This window comes from Canis lupus, chromosome 32 (assembly GCF_011100685.1).
Source record: "Canis lupus familiaris isolate Mischka breed German Shepherd chromosome 32, alternate assembly UU_Cfam_GSD_1.0, whole genome shotgun sequence".
Classification (NCBI taxonomy): Eukaryota; Metazoa; Chordata; class Mammalia; order Carnivora; family Canidae; genus Canis; species Canis lupus.
This window is the reverse complement of record NC_049253.1, coordinates 14224044-14239773: the sequence shown is the minus strand read 5'-3', so window position 1 is coordinate 14239773 and position 15730 is coordinate 14224044.

The following is a 15730-nucleotide window of genomic DNA, read 5'->3' as shown; positions in this document are numbered from 1 at the left end:
AATGCTATTAATGATCAACGTTGCTGATCTAATAGTTGCTAGAATCTACCTTTTCATCCTTTGAGAGAATTGGGGTGATGTACACTCAGATCACATCTCTTGGCACCACTCCCTTTCCCTATGATTTCTGTAAATTACTGCCAATCATTCTGTGGTTACATCTTTAAGTGCTTTCCACACCTTGGAATGCAATTTGTCTATGGCAGCAAACTAGAATTCATTTAAATGTCTGGGTGGCTTTTTATAATCTCTTCATTTTATTTTTTCTGGGACTTCAATTCACTCTCAACTGTGTTTTTCTGTCCGTTCTATTTTGATAATAACTTTTGCATAGTGGCAAGGACAGATAAAATAGGAGTGAAATGACTCTGTCTCTTGTATTTGCTAGCATCTCACCATCTTTTTTAAGCAGTAGGAAGATCTATTATACATTCATAATTATGATTCCTAGTCTTTATGTAAGTCTTCTCCATTGGGAAAACTCCTCTTGTTCTCAACCTCTTTCTTTAACTTTTATTCCTTCATAGGTCTTAGAGGTAATCTCTCTGAGAAGACTTCACTGATCCACCACACATAAACTAGGCACCTTTTTTATGTCCTACCCCACCTCATGACAGCCTACCATGGAATGTAGTACACTATATTGTAATTGTCTGTTAACATGTCTTCATTCCCCATTTAACTATAAGCTAGAAGGCAGGGCTTTATTTATTTATTTTATTTTTTTGCAAAGGTTTTCATACTGTTTGGCACTGAAAGGGTGATTAATCAATATGATTAATCATTAAATGAATTAAATGGTGCTTTTTGTTAATTTTAGCATTTTTCCAATTCTTTTTTTTGCATATTTTTTTATTGGAGTTTGATTTGCCAACATATAGCATAACACCCAGGCTCATCCCATCAAGTGTCCCCCTCAGTGCCCATCACTCAGTCACCCCATCACCCCGCCTACCTCCTCTTCCACTACCCCTTGTTCATTTCCCAGAGAGGAGTCTCTAATGTTTGTCACCTCTCTGATTTTCCCACTCATTTTCTCTCCTTTCCCCTATAACTCCTTTTGCTATTTTTTATATCCCTCATATGAGTAAAACCATATAATGATTGTTCTTCTCTAATTGACTTACTTCACTCAGCATAATACCCTCCAGTTCCATCCATGTCGAAGCAAATGGTGGGTATTCGCCATTTCTAATGGCTGAGTAATATTTCATTGTATATATAGACCACATCTTCTTTATCTATTCACCTTTTGATGGACACCGAGGTTCCTTCCACAGTTTGGCTATTGTGGGCATTGCTGCTATGAACATTGGGGTGCAGGCATCTGGTCTTTCACTGCATCTGTATCTTGGGGGTAAATCCCCAGTAGTGCAATTGCTAGGTTGGAGGGTAGCTCTATTTTTAACTCTTTGAGGAACCTCCACACAGTTTTCCAGAGTGGCTGCACCAGTTCACATTCCCACCAACAGTGCAAGAGGGTTCTCCTTTCTCCACATCTTCTCCAACAGTGTTGTTTCCTGTGTTGTTAATTTTCACCATTCTCACTGGTGTGAGGTGGTATCTCATTGTGTGTTTTTTTTTTAATTTTTTTAAAGATTTATTTATTTATTTATTTATTTATTTATTTAATTATGTATTTATTCAGAGAGAGCGAAGAGAGAGGCAGAGAAGCAGGCTCCATGCAGGAAGCCCGATGTGGGACTCGATCCGGGTCTCCAGGATCACACCCCCGGCTGCAGGTGGCGCTAAACCGCTGTGCCACCGGGGCTGCCCCTCATTGTGGTTTTGATTTGTATTTCCCTGATGGCAAGTGATGCAGAGCATTTTCTCATGTGCTTGTTGGCCATGTCTATGTCTTCCTTGGTGACATTTCTGTTCATGTCTTCTGCCCATTTCATGGTTGGATTTTTTGTCTCTTGGGTGTTGAGTTTAATAAGTTCTTTATAGATCTTGGAAACTAGCCCTTTATCTGATAGGTCATTTGCAAATATCTTCTCCCATTCTGTAGGGTTGTCTCTTAGTTTTGTTGACTGTTTCTTTTGCTGTGCAGGAAGCTTTTTATCTTGATTAAGTCCCAATAGTTCCTTTTGCTTTTGTTTCCCTTGCCTTCATAGATGTATCTTGCAAGAAGTTGCTGTGGCCAAGTTCAAAAAGGGTGTTGCCTGTGTTCTCTTCTAGGATTTTGATGGATTCTTGCCTCACATTTAGATCTTTCAATGATTTTGAGTTTATCTTTGTGTATGGTGTAAGAGAATGGTCTAGTTTCATTCTTCTGCACGTGGCTGTCCAATTTTCCCAGCACCATTTATTGAAGAGACCATCCTTTTTTTCAGTGGATAGTCTTTCCTGCTTTGTCAAATATTAGTTGACCATATTGTTGAGGGCCCATTTCGGGTTCTCTGTTCTGTTCCATTGATCTATGTGTCTGTTTTTGTGCCAGTACCACACTGTCTTGATGATTACAGCTTTGTAGTACAATTTGAAATCTGGCATTGTGATGTCTCTGGCTCTGGTTTTCTTTTTCAATATTCCCCTGGCTATTCAGGGTCTTTTCTGATTCCACACAAATCTTAAGATTATTTGTTCCAACTCTCTGAAGAAAGTCCATGGTATTTTGATAGGGATTGCATTTAATGTGTAAATTTCCCTGGTAGCATAGATATTTTTCACAATATTAATTCTTCCAATCCATGAACATGGAATATTTTTCCATCTCTTTGTGTCTTCTTCAATTTCTTTCAGAAGTATTCTGTAGTTTTTAGGGTATAGATCCTTTACCTCTTTGGTTAGGTTTATTCCTAGATATATTATGTTTTTGGGTGCAATTGTAAATCAGATTGACTCCTTAATTTTTCTTTCTTCAGTTTCATTGTTAGTGTATAGAAATGCCATTGATTTCTGGGCATAGATTTTGTATACTGCCACATTGGCAAATTGCGGTATGAGTTTTAGCAATCTTGGGGTGGAGTCTTTTGGGTTTTCCATGTACAGTATCATGTCATCTGCAAAGAGGGAGAGTTTGACTTCTTTGCCAATTTGAATGCCTTTTATTTCTTTTTGTTGTCTGATTGCTGAGGCTAGGACTTCTAGTACTATGTTGAATAGCAGTGGTGAGAGTGGACATCCCTGTCATGTTCATGATCTTAGGGGAAAGGCTCCCAGTTTTCCCTATTGAGAAAGATATTTGCTGTGGGCTTTTCGTAGATTGGTTTTAAGATTCTGAGGAATGTTCCCTGTATCCCTACACTCTGAAGAGTCTTGATCAGGAATGGATGCTGTATTTTGTCAAATGCTTTCTCTGCATCTATTGAGAGGATCATATGGTTCTTGTTTTTTCTCTTGTTGATGTGATCTATCACAGGGATTGTTTTACGAATGTTGAACCAATCTTGCATCCTGGGGATAAATCCCACTTGGTCTTGGTGCATAATCTTCTTAATGTACTGTTGAATCCTATTGGCTAGTATCTTGTTGAGACTGTTTGCATCTGTGTTCAACAGGGATATTGGTCTATAATTCTCCTTCTTGAGGGGTCTTTGGTTTTGGAATTAAGGTGATGCTGGCCTCATAAAACGAGTTTGGAAGTATTCCATCCCTCTCTATCCTTTGGCACAGCTTTAGTAGAATAGATATTATTTCTTCTTTAAGTGTTTGATAGAATTCCACTGGGAAGCCAACTGGCCCTGGACTTTGTGTCTTGGGAGGTTGTTGATGACTGCTTCAATTTCCTCCCTGCTATTGGCCTGTTCAGGTGTTCTGTTTCTTCCTGTTCCAGTTTTGGAAGTTTCTGGTTTCCAGAAATGCATGATTTCTTCTAGAATGCCTAATTTTTTGGTGTATAGCTGCTCATAATGTTTTTAAAATTTTGTATTTCCTTGGTATTGGTTGTAATTTCTCCTTTTTCATTTGTGATTTTATGAATTTGAGTCTTTTCTCTTTTGTTTTTAATAAGGCTGGCTAATGGTTTATCTATCTTATTAATCTTCCAAAGAACCAACTCCTCGTTTTGTTGATCTGTTCTACAGTTCTTCTGGTCTCTGTTTCATTGAGTTCTGCTCGAATCTTTATTAACTCTCTTCTTCTGCTTGGTGTAGGTTTTATTTGCTGTTCTTTCTCAAGTGCTTTTAGGTGCAAGGTTAGTTTGTGTATTTGAGTTTTTTCTATTTTTTTGAGGGATGCTTGTATTGCATTGTATTTCCCTCCTAGGACTTATTTTTTGTATCCCAAGGATTTTTGAACGGTTGTATCTTCATTTTCATTATTTTCCATGAATCTTTTCAATTCTTCTCTATTTACTTGGTTGACCCATTCATGTTTTAGTAGGATGCTCTTTAACCTCCACGTGTCTTTCTTCCAAAATATCTTCTCATGATTGAGTTCTAGTTTCAAAGCGTTGTGGTCTGAAAACATGGAGGGGACAATCCCAATCTTTAGGTATTGGTTAAGACTCGATTTGTGACCCAGTATGTGGTCTATCCTGGAGAAAGTTCCATGTGCACTTAAGAAGAATGTGTATTCAGTTGTATTTGGAGGAAATTTCTGTATATATCTGTGAAATCCATCTGGTCCAGTGTATCATTTAAAGCCCTTGTTTCTTTGGGTGTGCTTAGAAAATCTGTCATTTGCTGGAAGTTCCATATTGAAGTCTCCCACTATTAGTGTATTATTATCTAAGTATGTGTTTAATTTGGTTATTAATTGATTGATATACTTGGCAGCTCCCACATTCGGGGCATAAATATTCATGATTATTAGGTCCTCTTGTTGGATAGATCCTTTAAGTATGATATAGTGTCCCTCTTCATCTCTTACTACTGTCTTTGGGATAAATTTTATTTTACCTGATATGAGGATTGCTACTCCAGCTTTCTTTTGAGGACCATTTGAATGGTAAATAGTTCTCCAACCTTTCATTTTCAGGCTGTAAGTGTCCTTAGGTCTCAAATGAGTCTCTTGTAGACAGCAAATAGATGGGCCTTGCTTTTTTCATCCAGTCTGAAACCCCGTGTCTTTTAATGGGATCATTTAGCCCATTCACATTCAAAGTTACTATTGAAAGATATGAATTTAGTGTCATCATAATATCTATTCAGTCCCTGTTTTTGTTGATTGTTTCCTTGTGCTTCCTCTTTTACAGGGTCCCACTTCATATTTCTTGCAGAGCTAGTTTGGTGGTCACATATTCTTTCAGGTTCTGCCTATCCTGGAAGCTCTTTATCTCTCCTTGTATTCTGAATGAGAGCCTTGCTGGATAAAGTATTCTTGGCTGCATGTTCTTCTCATTTAAGACCCTGAATATATCCTGCCAGCCCTTTCTGGCCTGCCAGGTCTCTGTGGAGAGGTCTGCTGTTAATCTAAAATTTCTCCCCATATAAGTTAGGGATCTCTTGTATCTTGCTGCTTCAAGGATTTTCTCTTTATCTTTGGAATTTGCAAGTTTCACTATTAAATGTTGAGGTATTGATGGTTTTTATTGATTTTGGTGGGGTACCTCTCTATCTCCTGGATCTGAAAGCCTGTTTCCCTCCCCAAATTAGGGAATTTCTCAGCTATGATTTGTTCAAATATGCTTTCTAGCCCTCTGTCCCTCTTGGCGCCCTCTGGAACCCCAATTATAGGTAGATTCTTCCTTCTGAGGCTGTCATTTATTTTACTTAAGTTTTCCTCATGGTCTTTTAATTGTTTTTCTCTTTTTTCCTCAGCTTCCTTCCTTGCCATCAACTTGTCTTCTATGTTGCTCACTCTTTCTTCCACCTCATTAACCCAGTTCGGGTGGTTAGGATCTCCAGTTTGAATTGCATCTCATTTAATTGATTTTTAATTTTGGTCTGATTAGATCTAAATTCTGAGGTCATGAAGTCTCTTGAATCTTTTATGCTTTTTTGCAGAGCCAGCAGTAGCTTTACAATTGTGCTTTTGAATTGGCTTTCTGACATCAAACTGTAGTCCACATTCTGTAACTGTGGCAGAGAGTGCTGTTTCTGATTCTTTCTTTTGTGTTGAGTTTTCCTTCTAGTCATTTTGCTCAGTGTAGAGTGGCTGTATGAGCAGGCTGAGTCAAGAATATCAACCACCACTTATTTCAATTTCACCCTAGATGATTCTGATGAGTTCAGAGACCAGAAAATGAAAACAAAGATCAGAACAAAATAAAACAAAAGGACCACTAAAGTGAAAACAAATTTTAAAACAAACTAGTAAAGGATAAAAGGCCAAGAATCCCAAAGAAGCAGAAAAAAGGAAGAGAATAAAAGAAAAAGGAAAAGGAAAAAAAGAAAAAAAGAGAGAAAGGGGGGGGGGGGGACTGGGAGATGGTGGTGGGTGACGAATTTGTAGTGGAGGGAGAATGTAGTCTATCTGAGAGGTCCTAAAGGGTGATCCTGTTGGTTCTGAGTATATTAAGTGTTGTATGTTAGAAGATTCTCAGTCCCAAATTTATATAAACCAGCAATTCTGTAGAAGGCCCCAACACTACCACCAAAACATAAACGAGATAAAAGAGGGGGGCAGAATGGGAATGAAGAGAGAATGTAATCTCACAAATGAACCAGTACGGTATTCCACTTGGTTCTGGGTGCATGCTGGTCACATTTTAGAATGCATTAACTTGCGCCATTGTAGAACAAAATGAGGCAGAGAAAACAAAAAACACAAAACAAAAAAAAAAAAAAAAAAAAAAAACCTCGTATATCTCCCAAAATTAAATTGAGTATGTTGAAGGGAATCTAGAAGTGAAAAATATATCTAAGACATCTAATTGTGGAAATAAAAAAAGAAGAAACTTAAAAATGAAGAGCTGGTAAAATATTGTAGTTAAGGTGGGAAAAGAGAGAAAAAAATTGGAAATTTTTAGTCTGATATAAAAACGAGTTGTACTGGGAAAAAAGGAGGGGTACCCTTTAGTTCTATATAATGTAAATCCCTCGACTTCACCTGGAGCTTTCTAGCGCTGCTAGGTCAAGAACTTGCCCTTCCCCTGTCCTTCCAGCTGGTCTTCTGGGGGAGGGGCCTGCTGTGCTGATTCTCAGGTGTGTGCACCTGGGGGAGCTGCCCCGCCCCCCTGCCAGGTGCAGGGCTCAGTGGGAGCTGTTATCCTATGAGGCCTCTGCTCCCTGGTGGCCCCGCCCCTCCCAGGCACAGGGTGACACCAGAAGGAACAACAACACTGGCTGCGGCCAGCTCCTGCAGTAACTACCACAGTCTCCCAGTCCCACTGGCCTGGGTGTTCCCCAGGGGCAGGGGGCGCTGATCTGCACAGCTGGGGCACCCAGCAATAGGAGCGTCCTCACTGTCCTGTCCCTCCCAGCCTCTGCCTGTCCGGGGGGAGCACAGGATCCTGGTCTGTGTTCCCTAGCGCCCTGGGCTCCCCGGCCTGCGCCACTGGAATCCGGCTCCAGGGCCACGCAGCCCCCTCCGCATAGAGCCGCTGCCTGAGCTGCTCCCGGGGCCCCGCCTGTTGCGCTCCTGCCCTTTACCCCGCTGGGCTGCGGTGTGTGGCGCATTCTCCCCGGGGCGCCCCTCCTCTTATAGTGACCCTAGGAATCTTAATTTCTTTTTTTAACTTTATTTATGATAGTCACACACACACACACACACACACACAGAGAGAGAGGCAGAGACACAGGCAGAGGGGGAAGCAGGCTCCATGCACCGGGAGCCGACGTGGGATTCGATCCCGGGTCTCCAGGATCGCGCCCTGGGCCAAAGGCAGGCGCCAAACCGCTGCGCCACCCAGGGATCCCCTGATCCTAGGAATCTTGAAGCTTCGCTGCCCTTCCTGCGATCCTGCCCGAGTTCCCTGCCGAGCACTTTTCCATCCGGGAAAACTCTGGCGCACATTTTTAAAGTTCCTGCCTCTCCACGGCTGGGCTTTCCTGCCCCGGAGGCTTTCACCACCGGCCTTAGCCCGGCTCCTTGCAGGTCCCCTCCCCCACTGGATTCTTTTTTATTTTTTTCCACCTTCCTACCTTGTTAGAAGCAAAAACCCCTCTCTCTGTAGCGTTCTGGCTGTTGTCTCTTTAATTCTCAGGTCGGATTTGTAGGTGTTCAGGATGATTTGAAAGTTACCTAGGTAAGTTGGTGGGACCAGGTGAGGTAAGGACCCTACTCCTCCACCATCTTGCCTACTCCAACCTCCAATTCTATTTTCTTTAAGATTTTATTTATTCTTGAGAGACACACACACAGAGGTAGAGACACAGGCAAAGGGAAATGCAGGCTCTGCACAGGGAGCTTGATGAGGGACTCGATCCCATGACCCCAGGATCACGACCTGAGCCAAGGCCAGATGCTCAACCACTGAGCCACCCAGGTGCCCCAGCATTTCTCCAATTCTTATATTTTTTTCCTAAGATTTCTTTTACTGTCATATCACTGAACAAGTTTCCTTGGTGGTGAAAACCAAATAGAAAGCAACAATTTTTTCCAACCTTTTCCCAACAAAAAGTTTAGTGAACTTAAAGTGTTTCTTAAGAAAGGGGAAAAAATCTCATATCCAGGCATACTCAATCAGAAAACCAAGGCTCATTATAATTCCTTTTTGAGTCCTATGGAGCACATTCCTACAAATGGGAACATGTGAAAATCAAAGTGAGGCAAAGGTAAACACTTTTGCAAAGGTAAACTCAGGTAAATAAATTTCCTGGTTTAAGATATTTTAAAACACATTTCAATCACTAAGATACTTAAATATTTTGAAAGCTTGGAAAATAAATTTTTTATCAAATGTACTTAGTGAATTTTATAGTCTTTAGTTTTTCTGTTTTACCAAGGGTATTTCCTACTCATAGGCTTTTCTTACTATGAACCTCTTTAATTTATCCAATTTGTCATGTGTCCAGTAGTTTATAAATTATAGCTTTAATTATACCATTAAAGCTAATGGTATAATGAACTCAAATAATATTTTATGTTTATAAGTGCCTCCTAGAATGAATAAATAATGCAGATACAGTCAGATTCTATTAAAAGTATAGAGTTGAGTGTTTAAGAAGTTACCTACCTATAAGGAGGTGGAATCATTCTGATTTTACCTGATTTTATAATTTAAGTAGATGTAATAGAGGTTGTTTCTTGAACAGGTGACAAAATACCATGTTTTGTCACTTTGATTTGTTTTTGTTTTTGTTTTCTGTTCAGCAACAGCTATGTAGCAATTGTCTTGATCTACTGCCAAGGAGTAGATTTTCTCCAGCATTTTTTCAACTTTCTTGGGCTCTGCCTATATGCTTGATGAGTAACTTACCTGACCATACTGTTCAATTGTACTAATCAGTTAAAGTCCATTTATAAGCAACCACAATTGATTGAGACCCAAAAGTATGTTTCTCTGATTAGGATTCAGAGAGAAAAATTATTACTGATTGGCACAATAGAAAGTTATGATACAAATTATTCTGCAGCAATTCTTTAGCTAAGTGTAATGATAAATCCTAAGAGAGAAGACTTAAAAATAAGTCATTCTTAATTTTTTACAGTATTGTTAATATATTTAGAATTCATTTTGTACCTGGTGCTAATATAGCCATACATGAAAACCATTCAATAATTAACGAATTAGAAAATGAATAGGAAAATGAATGAAAAGAGTAAATTAATAAAAAATAAAAATATTAGCTTCTCTCTAAACATACAAAAACCCTGTAGTCTAGCAATTATTTTTTTACTGCTCTGAACTCCTATCATATATGCTATTGAGTATAGAAAAATGAATCAAGTTACTAAATGTTTTTAATATTCAAAGTCATGGAAATTAATAATAAAAATGATTACTGGTAGAAATAATATTAGAAACTACTGAAAGAGGAAATTCTGAAAAAAATTATTAATCCTTTTCATTTTCTCTGTTACATTAATGAGGAGTTCTTGAACTTGTCCACAGGGATCATTGTCTGTTACTTTAATCACCTTTTGGGCTTTGATCCTATCTGTGATTTTCAGCCTAAATCTCAACTAACCCTTAAAGTAAATCAATAAAAATTTTCTTGTTTATATACTGGTTACAACTAATATTCCATATGACCTCAATTTGACTTCATTGGAAGCAATGTTTCCCTCAACAATTTATTCATTCAAAATGATAGAATCCAAGGGTTAAGCATACTTCTTCTCTCCAGGAAAAGAGGACCTGATCAAATGGGGAAAGATAGTAAGTTTCTTGTAACCCTCTTACTAAGGTCAAATTATTAGTACTTTTCTTTAGGAAAAGTTTTTTTCCTACTTTTTTAAAGTTTTGTATGGAAAATTAGATCTATTTCTTTTGACTTGCCCTGAATATGTTCCTAAATTCATAATAACTTAGCTCATTCTTTATTTTCATTATAGCTGAATAGGCAACAGGCTCTAATGTTGTTATAATTCACTGGCATTCTCTGTTATAATGCCTTCACTGATCTGTTTCTGGGTTTTTTGCTTTTTTTCATAGAGACTATTTCCTTGTGTGTCTGGATATTTTTTACTACATGCTAGACATTGTATTTGAAAAGTTATTTGGCGAATATTTTGGGGACTACAATAATAGCACCTTCCTCCAGGTGTTATACTTATGTTTGCTTGGGGGCACTGCCAATTCAAGACCAGAGATTACATAAACAGCTCATGATATGGGCTGTGTTATTTCACTGAATCTCATTCTAAGGCATGACACTTTGAAATTTCAGCTCATTGTGGAGAAAGTCTCCTGTTTGACTCTTGAATCTTAGAAGAGCTCTAAGCTTTGCTTCTGAATGCTTTATTTCCTGAACATCTTATAACAAAAGATTTGATTTCTGAGATAATAAAATGCAATTGGGGCAAAATAAGATTCTGTTAACAATCTTCTGCTATATATATAGTAGAATTCTTATTGAGAAATAAAGACTTCTGTATGTTACTGACCTTTAGTTGATGCCTTTTGGTGTGAAAATACACAAACTACAACTGATTTTTTTTTACAGAGAATTGACTAGAATCCTGGTTAGTTCAGGCTGCAATAACCAGCCTTCTATGTACTATAGACTGAGTAGCTTAAAAATAATTGAAATTTATTTCTCACAGTTCTGGAGATTAGAGGTCTGAGATCAGACTTGTCAGTATTTTGGTGAGGTTCTGGTGAGAACCCTCTTTTGGGCTGCATACAGTAATAGATAATAAGAACTTTCATCCTAAAAACCTACTTGGTCCCATTGCCTTTGTTTTACTCTTCTGAGAATGGATGTAGAATTATAGGACAGTTCAGCAACAACCTAGATCCAAGTTTAGTCAATTTTCCTGAATAATAGTATTAAAGTACTTCACTATATAACTCAAGAGCAGCCTTTGGAAAAAAATTTTAGAATAATAAAAGCCTTTCTAATTATACCTAAGCAGCACATTTTTTAAAGCACATTTTCTATAATAAACAATAAGAGGGTATACTTCTTTTAAACAGCTTAATGAGATATAATTTACATGCTATAATATTCACTCATTTAAACTTCAATGATTTTTTGTATATTTATTAAGTTGTACACTATAATTACTATAATCCAATTTTACGATATTTTCATTACCTCAAAAAGAAATCTATACCCATTAGCATTCACTTCCAATTTGCCCGCATCCAACCTCCCCACCCCTAGCCCCTAGGCAATCATTAACCTATTTTCTGTCTTTATAAAATTGCCTAGTCTAGACATTTTATATAAATGGGATCATACACTGTGGGTCTTTTATGACTGGCTTCCTTTACTTAGCATACTGTTTTTGAGATCCATAAATATTGTAGCATATGTCAGGACTTCATTCCTTCCTGTTGCACAGTCCTATTCCATTGTATACATACACCACATTTTGTTTATCCATTCAGTTGTGGGAAACTTGGATTGTTTTAACTTTTTAGCTATTATAAATAATGCTGCTATAAATATCTGTATACATGTTTTGATATTGACATTTTTTTATTTTCAGTAAATACTTAAGAATGGAATTTGTAGGTCATATAGTAACTTTATATTTAACATTTTCAGGAACTGCCAAACTGTTTTCCAAAGTAGCTGTGACAATGAAAATTCCCACCAGCAAGGTATGAGGGTTTCAATTTCTTTGGATCCTCACCAACTTTTTATCAGTCTTTTTTTTTTATTTGAAGTATAATTGCCATACAATGTTATATTAGTTTCCGTACAACATGTTGATTCAACAATTCTATATATTACTCAATGCTGGCCACAATAAGTGTACTCACCATTTTTCACCATACAATGTTATTGCAGTATCACTGACACTATCCCCTATGTGGTACTTTTCATATCCCTGATTTATTTATTTTGTAAATGCAAGTTTGTACCCCTTAATCCCCCTTATCTATTTCACCCATCCTTCACCCACCTCCCCTCTGGCAAACATCAGTTGATTTTCTGTATTTATGGGTCTATTTCTGAGCTTTTTTTTTTTTATTTATTTATGATAGTCACAGAGAGAGAGAAAGGCAGAGACACAGGCAGAAGGAGAGGCAGAGACACAGGCAGAGGGAGAAGCAGGCTCCATGCACCGGGAGCCTGACGTGGGATTCGATCCCGGGTCTCCAGGATCGCGCCCTGGGCCAAAGGCAGGCGCCAAACCGCTGCGCCACCCAGGGATCCCCTGAGCATTTTTTTTGGTTGGTTTTTTAGCTGCCACATATAAGTGAAATTATATGGTATTTGTCTTTCTCTATCTGACTTATTTCACACAGCATAATACCCTCTAGGTCCATCCATGTTGTTGCCAATGGCAAGATCTCATTGTTCTTTATGGCTATTTGTGTGTGTGTGTGTGTGTGTGTGTGTGTGTGTGTTTGTGTGTGTGTGCATCCATGGATATCCATTCACTTGTTGATAGACACTTAGGTTGCTTCCATATTTTGCCTATCACAAATAATGCTGCAAAAAACATAGGGCGCATATATTTTTTGAATTAGTGTTTTTCTTTAGGTAAATACCCGGTAATGGAATTATTGGATCATAGAGTTCAATTTTTAATTTTTTGAGAAAACTCCATACTTTTTTCCACAGTAGTTGCACTGATATATATTCTCACCAACAGTACATAAAGGGTACTTTTTCCCCACATCCTCGCCAACACTTGTTATTACTTGTCTTTTTGATATTAGCCATTCTGACTGATGTGAGGTGATATCTCATTGTGGTTTTGATTTGCATTTCTGTGATGATTAATAATGTTAAGCATCTTTAATTTCCTTATTGGATGTTCTTTTATCTTCTATCTCCAAATAACTTACCCATTTTTAATTAAGCTATTTGATTTTTTGTTATTGAGTTTTAAGGTTTATTCATATATTATGAATATAGGTCTCTTATCAGAAACAGGATTTGAAAATATTTTCTCTTTAATTTTTAAAATGTTATTGAAACAAAATTTTGAAATTTTGATTGATGCAGTCCATTTTATCATTTTTCTCTTTTTTTCTTGTCCTTTTGATATCATGGCTAATAAATCATTTTATAATTCAAAGTCACAGAGATTTGCTCATATGTTTTTTCCTAAGAATTTTATAGTTTTAATATTTACATTTAGACTTTGGACCCATTTTGAGTTAATCTTTGTGTATCTTGTTAGGTAAGGGAACAGACACATTTTTGTACATGTTAGCATCCAGCTATCCCACTACTGTTTAAAAGGCCATTATTTTCCCCATTGAATTGTTTTGGCATCTTTGTCAGAATTAATCACAAATATAAGGGTTAATTTCTAGACTCATAATTCTATTTCATTAATTCATATGTCTATTTTATATCAGTATCACATTTCTTAATTGCTGTAGCTTTGTAGTAAGTTTTGGATTTCAAAAATGTGAGTCCTACAACTTTTTCTTCTGTTTCGAGATTGTTTGGCTATTCTTGGTCTCTTACATTTACACAGGTATTTTAGAATCAGTTGGTGTCTCCTTTCAGAGAAGCATATATATGTTAGTTCAGATAAATTCAATTTCAATGTCATGCTTTTTTTCAAAATATTTTCTAATCAAATGCTTCATTTATTTCAACCTCCACTTTTCCATTGGCCTCTTACTTTCCTTACGTATTTAATTATGCTCGAATATCTCCATTCTTAAAAAAAAAACATTTCTTGACATTGTCTCATTCTTCACAGGCCCAGTTCATGAGAAAATAGTGTCTATTTTTACTTTTATCTCTCTCTTAAATCTATGCAGGAAACAAGTTACCAATGACATTCTAATTGCCAAAGAGAGCAGCACAGTCTTTACCGAGATATTTCACACCAACAACTACCCTTACTTACATTTTTCTCCCCTCCCTCATTTGTTTCACAATGTGGCCACAGTCTCCTCTCCTCTTGTGCATGCATCTCTTGTTTCTACTCCTTACATGTTGGCTTTACCCAGGTTTTTTGTCTCAGCTTTCTACATTTCTCATTTTACAAACTTTCACCAACCTCTAAACCTAAACTCTAATGACAGCCTTCCTCTTGTACGTTTTATTTACTTACACATGAACATTCAATATATACCTCAAAAATATACAGTGGAACTCCATATCATTCTCAAAATTTGTTTCTCATTCTTCCTTCCATATATCAATAAAGGAGCTATCTAATTTTAAAAAGCAAAAGATTTTAGGGTACCTGGGTGGCTCAGTCAGTTGAACATCTGACTCTTGGTCTCAGTTCAGGTCATGATCTAATAGGTTGTGAGATAGGCTTCACCCTGGGCTCTGTGCTTAGTGCAGAGTCTGCCTGAGGATTCTCTCCTGCTGCCTCTCCTCCTGCTCATGCTTTTTCTTTCAAATAAATAAATAAATCTTTTCTTAAATTAAAAAAATAAAAAAGCAAAAGATTTTGAAGTCATTTTTAACTTTTCTCTTTCTCTTTTCTCACATGTGAATAGTGAACTGTCCATTTTATCTCTAAAACGTATCTCTCATTAATCCTCTTCTCATTTTCTAACTGAATTCATCTCCTCATTATTTTTTCTTTGGATTCCAGTAATAACTTCCACTCTATCTTTCATAATTCCAAACATTTCAGTAAGATGTAGAATTTATTATACCATTCCTATCCTTAGAAATCTTTCAGTGACTTCCCATTACCTGTAGAGTAGTTAAGACTATTTTATTTGGTATTAATGGTGCTGTGAAAATCGGTCCCAGCTTATTTTTTCAATATTAAGTCCTATGATACAATTTCTCCTTCAACAATCTCTATAATATCTCTGTTGCCTTGCTTCCCAGATATACTGCCAAATATATACCTTATTGATTTAGCTATAAAGGACTTATTCACTGTAAACCTCACATTGCTCATGCATATGTATTTTTAGGAAAAACTTCCATTGTCTCATGTCCCCACAACTCACTCTCGCAAACTTAGGGAACCTACTTATCCTCTCAGGTCAGGCCAAATGTAATATCCTTAATGTAAGTCTCTTTAATCAAGTTAGCTCTTCTCTCTTTTTTTTTTAAGATTTTATTTATTTATTCATGAGAGAGAGAGAGAGAGAGAGAGAGAGACAGAGAGAGGTAGAGACACAGCAGAGGGAGAAGCAGACTCCATGCAGGGAGCCTGATGTGGGACTTGATTCCAGGTCTCCAGGATCAGGCCCTGGGCTGAAGGTGGCACAAAACCACTGAGCCACCCCGGCTGCCCAAGTTTGCTCTTCTCAAAGCAGATTTAACACTACAACATTTGTCACCATATATTATTTAATTTATTATTTTCTTTGCTAGAGTTTTCACTGTTTGAAGGTGACCAC